We start from the raw sequence: 6782 nt of genomic DNA, 5'->3' as shown, positions 1-6782 counted from the left end.
GTAATTTTTGGGCTAGGCACTGGATAAAGTTTCAACATTTCAGTGTACAAAATTGTCTTTGAAAACGTGCAGCTCAGTCATGTAAAGACGTTATTCAGATGGCATTAAATATTACTTTTTTTTTTTTCTCTGCAAGATTAAGAACTAGTTTTCTTCTGGTGTCTTGACAGGATCTTTGAAGGGAACCACTTTTGACAGAAGTTTATGTCTCATTTTCCCATCAATACTGGCATAACAAAGCCATGAAACACTATTTCCTTATACTGTTTAAAAGCCAACGAAATAGTTTCCTCCCTCTGTGTGATCTGTTCTGTTGTGATGCAGAAGAAACATTTGACATTTCCCTAATTTTTCAGTGATAAATCGTGATCTGTATTGATCAGTACCACTCAGCTGGTAGCCCAGCAGCAATGGTTTTCATTTCTGGTGTGAAGAAGGGAAAAATCTTCCAAGTATTTGGTGTTTCTTTAGAAACATTTGGAAATCTGCTTGGGAAGTTGGCACCAAGTTTCGTTTGCTAACATTACAGGTAAAGGAGAAAATTGTGCTTGGAATTGTAAAGAAAACAGAGGTTTAAATTACTTACTTTTTGTGGCTGTTGAAATTTAACTTATTGAAACAACCTGTCACTGCTGCAAGTAATAGTGCCTGGAAGTGATTTTTGGTTTTCTTTCCATCATTAATGGCTGCAAAGCTGAGTAGAAGTGAAAAACAGAGTTTATATTCATGTGTGTTGAAAGTCCAAACAGGTGTATTTCAAGCGTGAGGGTTTTCATCTTTTCCTTCATAAAAACGCACTTTTTGAAAGTGCCACTGGGAAGGGTATCTGCATATGGGTGTGATGGGTTTTTGGAGTATTTTAGAGTATTATGTTTGAGCTGCATCACGTGATAAGGAGTCACTAATTTTCTCAGAATTCATACTTGACAGAAGTTCTGAGAGTGTATCATGTGGGCTGGAGAGCTCTCGATCCAACACCTCCCAAGTCCAAAAGTTTTCTTTGGCAGAGTCTGGCCTAAAAAGCAAGTCATTAAGATTACCTATTACTTAACTTTGTTGTCCTCTAAAAGCATCTAATTCAAACAGCAGGAGCGATATTTTACGAATTGTCAAAAAGTTGCAAATAAGAAAATGTTGAAATTACATATGTTTTGAAAAATAGCAGTAATCCAAGTTATTAGCCAATAATAAAAAAATAGGAAACATAAGTATAACTGAATTATCTGCTAAAACCTTAGTGTGTTTATCCATGCCTATGACAAAGTGGATAAGAAATAATAAATAAATTAAAAAAACAGAAATACATGTTCCAGAAGCTTCTCCTAGCACAGACACCCAGTAGAACTAGATTTCCCTTTAATTGAATTCCTCTTTCAATCTGGTTGGTGTTTTGAACTGCTATTTAAAAGACTTGTCTCCAGGGAAACGAGATCTCTGTGGGACTGAGAGGCTCTGACTGACAAATTACAGTGTGGTTTTAGTCACAAAAAGTGACTCTGGAGAAATGACACTGTGGGCTTCCATATTTCTCCTTCTCTGGGACTTCCAGCTGCAACTGGCTCAGCTGGCAAGCCAGGCAGGGATTTTTGTATTATTGTTGTTAGAAATGACGGGATGGGATTATTTTTAAATTAAGAAGGATTTATTGTTAAGATAAATATTATTCTCAGATGTGAGATTTTAGAGGAGTAAGTATTTGGTTATAGTTTAAGAGTTGTCACAAGTTTTTTTGTTATAAGGTAATATATAACTTTTTAAACTAATAGACAGTTGTTACAGGATTTATTTTATTTTTAAACTAATTTCTTTTAATTCTCTAATTATTTTTTTTTAAATACTCATTACTGTACTGTACTGTGGATACCTTTATTTCATGGGCTTTAAACTTACATGTACACATAAACCTTTATTATAACTTCTAAACTTTTAGAAGTTATAATATATATATGTTTAGAAGCTATAATATATAGAGAACTTTTATATTTCTAAACTTTACAACTACACCCTTACATTATCACTTTTTACTATCTTATCAGTACAATTTCTCACTTAAGGCATATTCTTACTTATAACTATAGAAATACAAGTTTATGATTTTTTTTTTGTTGTATTTTATTTTGATATTAATTTAAGCTTCTTCTATGGTTGTAGATCAAATATTTCAGTGATTGTGGAAGTTTTTGTTTTTCTGATTCCCGCATTTTTCCAGCTGCCAGGGTTGTGGCTCTGCATGGGAGCACAGAAATGAGCTCTAGCTCTTCCACTCACTGCCAGCAGTGCTGGCTGTGAGACCTGAAGTGATGGTGTTACCTCTGGTGTGCAACGCAAAATTCATCTGGGTTTTCCTAATTTTTAAACAGGAAATTTAATTTTTGCTTGTTTGTGGGCTCTACGTGGTTCACACCAGCCTAATTCACACTGATCCTTGGTTAGAACAGTGTGTTATTTTCACTTTCTGGGATTGTAGCTTGATGCAAGTCTCACACAGAACAGGTTAAGGGTGGAAGGTGGAACATCTTTCTTTACAGATCAGCAACTTTAAATAGCCTTTAAATAGTTTACAATTTGACAGTGCAAAAGGAATATTTCTCCCATGTGCGTGCACATATATGAACTATTTTTTTCTAGGAAAACTGTTGGTAGTGTTTCAAAATCAGATAAACCTCAGGAGTGGGAGAGTTACTCAGTAAGAAATGGCACAAAAAGTCTGGTTTGTTCATGCTCTCTTGTGATCATTGCTCTGGGAGAACCACTTATGCAACTCAGCAAATTATTTTTATAGTTTTACTTTTGTATTTCTAGTTGTCTTTCAGGTTTTTATAGAAATAAATGTTTAGGCCACATATATTACATTTGGGCTGGAGTAGCCTGAGACTTTTTATGGTCAAGTGGGACCTCATTTCTCTGCCTTGGGCCAGTTAGAAGCTGATTGAAAATGGCATTGTGAGCTGGACAGGTGAGCTTCACCTTCACCTTGAACAGTGGGCAGAGGAACTTGACCTTTTGTGTAGAGCTCCACTGGATATTTTTCATCCTGACCTCAGCTCAATAAGTGTGCTGGGCCAGCAGATCAGGAGACTGGATTGATATTAAGCTAGTGTTGGAACTCAAAATGTCTCTCAGACAGTTTTGGAGGTTCCAGGCCCAGGTCAGAAGCATTTGAAACCCTGCCAGGCAGCTGGAAACAGCTGTGATTTTGGGTTTGAGCCATGGAATGATTTACCAATTTTGCAGGTAGAACAAGAAGTCACAAAAGTTTAGATATTATAGTAGAAGTAGTTACAAAGTCCCAAAAAGAGGGAAGAATTTTTTAATATTGTACAGGGGGGTTTAACACCTGTACGGGGGGGTTTTACTTTGTAGGTGTGGGTCAGAAGTTTTAAGATGGAAGGATTTTGGCCTGCCCTGTTTCTTCTCTTTCTTCTTCCTCTGCATTCTTGGTGATGTTGGCACTCACAGATTGGTTTAGAGTAAAAAGGCACCATTTAATATAGGTAATAGGCATTGGGGAAAAACTATAAACATTTATCATGTAATGTACCATATAAAAGACAGCAGCAGCCCTGGGTGGGGAGAGAGAAGAAGACACCAGTCAGAGAGGATGTCAGTGTGTGTGTGTGCCTCTGCCTGAGCTGCTGAGCAAACCACAGCAGCAGAGAAGAAAATCTTTTAGATAACTTGCAATAAGCAACCATGAGACCAAACAACAGAGACTGATGAGTTTTTTTTGGAAGCACGGGTTGGAGGAGAGACTTCACTACCACATGGAACCCCTGAACCAGGCCTGGGTTCCGACAAGCTAGCCTTGATTTTCTGCAGAAATAACTGGAAGAGGTTGAGAACTTCCCCTTTGTGTTGTGGGCAGGTGAATTGGAGCTTCGGGCACTGCTGAGTCTCCTGCACAGAGGGGATGGTTGGTACCCTGAATGCCTGTGCAGTGGCAGTTCTCTTCTGGAAAATATAATACCTATTTAATAGAACACTTTTTGATGCTCAGGTTGGCTGAAACTTAATTGTACTTAACCATTTCAAGCCAGAAAGCAGATATTTTTATCAAATTCAGTGAGCTTTCTTTGTTTTAGAAACCAGTGGAAACATATTAAAGATAGCAATTCTGTATCTCTGTTCCTGTAACTCATTTAGAAATCTATTATCATAAACCCCTTTTTGTTTTATTTTTCAATCAACCGCCATCAGACATTTTTGTATTTTAAATTTCTTCATATAAGCATACCATTATTCTAAAATGATCCTTTCTGCAGATGAGTGTTGCACTAAAATTTCCCCTGATTATTACTTTTGACATCAGTACTTTATTGAATTAGCTGTTTCCAATTTAATTATACTTGCTTCATTGTCTAGGTCACCTTTTAAACAAATTCATATCAGTATGAAATTGCTGTTATTACTGAATTGGACTGTGATGGCTCTATGCTCATGAAGAGAATTTCTCTTTTGTTCACATTTGGAAAAGTTGAGTTAACAGTAATTTAGTAAAATGGTTTAGAAATTTATTATTTCTACTAGTAAATGTGGATATAAATAATGTTTGGTTGTTTTATTTTTAAAAAAACATATGTGAAACAGTATTATTAAGGGATCCTTAGCTTAATTACTGTTCATTCCAGAAAGTGAAAAGGTAAAGTCATAACTTTTTCTATTAATTTTATTTCTGAGATATACAAAATGTGTGAGGGCTTCATAGAACCAAGGAAAGACATTGGTCCTTGAAGGGCATAAGGTGTAGAAAACTTTTCCAGTTGATGTTTAAACCTCCAAGCCTTCCTACTAGACTTGGATGAAAATATCGACTCCCAGTTGTTTTAAGATTAGGTTTTAAACTCAGATTTGGCATAACAAACACTGGTCATTAATAACTGAACCAAGATGTAGGTGGACAGCTTCAATGATAGATAGAACTGTAAGGACAAAATAAATGCCAATTTTAATAAGAACATATTGGCAAATCAGATTCCTTATAAACATCTTTATCTTCCCATTATCCTCTCCACTTGAGACATGCTTTTTAATAAGGTTGTACAGAGGATGTTAACAACTTGTATTAATAAAATTAATGCCATTTATATTAACTAAACCAAGTGTTGTTACTACCAGGTGGTCAACTAAATGTTTGGTTTTTTTTTTTCTTTCCATTGTAGATATCATATCTGCATAGCTTTGGTGAAAACAAAATACATGTTTGTATAAACATCCGTTCTGTAGCTTGCATGAGTTTGCTCAAATACACTGTTTATATATGACTGTTTTTCTTTCAACACTTTTCATTGCAATAGTCCCATAGTCACTATTAAAATTTTAAAGGTACGGAATTTTTTCATGGCACAAATATATATGAATGAGTTTATATGTATAAATATTTATGTGGCGATGTACATGTAAGATTGGTCACTCTGATATTTTTTATGCCTCAACATATGTTATACATGAGGTGAAAAATTGTGTATACAGGTGTACTCTAGGGGCTTTCCCTGTCTTCTCTCTGTTCTCTTTTCCCCTCTTTACTTCCTTTTCTATCCCCTTTCCATAGGAACATTGATCTTCCTTTATCAATCAAAAGTTATCAGATATCATACTCAGCTTAATATTATTATATTATATCTCAGATATAATAATATTGTCATATATATAAGTAAAGGCCATTTGCCCTTTATTTTTGCCTGAGAAATTTTTCATAAAGAATCCTCCCCAACTCCCCCTTGTGCAGCAGGACAGGACAACATATAATATCTATTTTTGGACTGCAGAAGTCTAGAAAGTGCTTGCTTTCAGCTGGGCATAAGTTAGAAGCCAGAAAGATAAATCTGAAAAAACCTATTATACAAGACATTAAAAATGAAAGATAGCCAAGCCTTTGAGGATGGGATGTCACATTACAAGGGTCTGGAGTGACAGGATAGGGGGAAATGGTTTCCCACTGCCAGGGGGCAGGGTTAGATGGGATACTGGGAAGGAATTCTTCCCTGTGAGGGTGCTGAGACCCTGGCACAGGGTGCCCAGAGCAGCTGTGGCTGCCCCTGGATCCCTGGAAGTGTCCCAGGCCAGGTTGGATGGGGCTTGGAGCAGCCTGGGATAGTGAAAGATGTCCCTGCCCATGGCAGGGGGTGGGATGAGATTGTTCTTATGGTCCCTTCCAGCCCAGGCAATTCTATGATTCTATTACTGCTGAGATGCTTTTGCATGGTTTTATCCCTCTCAGAGAGGTTATTCTGAACACTGCTTTTGTACATCTATGGGGTATTGACGGAACCCAGGCCTGGTTCAGGGGTTCTGTGTGGTGGAAAAATCTCTCCTCCAACCCGTGCTTCCAAAGAAAACTCACCAGTCTCTTGTTGTTCGATCTCAAGGCAGTTTATTGCAAGTTATCGAAAAGATTTTCTTCTCAGGCTGCTGTGGTTTGCTCAGCAGCTCAGGCAGAGGCACATACACGCCTTTGACATCTTCTCTGTTCCCTGACTTCTTCTTTCTTTCTACCCCTGGGCTGCTGCTATCTTTTATATGGTACATTACGTGATAAATGTTTATAGTTTTTCCCTAATACTTACTATCTATATTAAATGGTGCCTTTCTACTCTAAACTAATTTGTAAGTGCCAACATTACTAAAAACATGGAGGTAAGGAAGAAGAAAGAGGAAGGACAGGACTTGCCAAGAATCCCTCCATCTTAAAACCTCTGACTCCTATGTACAAAACCAAAAACCCCCCTGTACAGGTGTTAAAACCCCCCTGTACAATAATAAAAATTCTTCCCTCTACTTTGTAA

This window comes from Taeniopygia guttata, chromosome 7, assembly GCF_048771995.1.
Source record: "Taeniopygia guttata chromosome 7, bTaeGut7.mat, whole genome shotgun sequence".
NCBI classification, from domain to species: Eukaryota; Metazoa; Chordata; class Aves; order Passeriformes; family Estrildidae; genus Taeniopygia; species Taeniopygia guttata.
The sequence above is the reverse complement of the archived record's forward strand: the minus strand, read 5'-3'. Positions refer to the sequence as shown.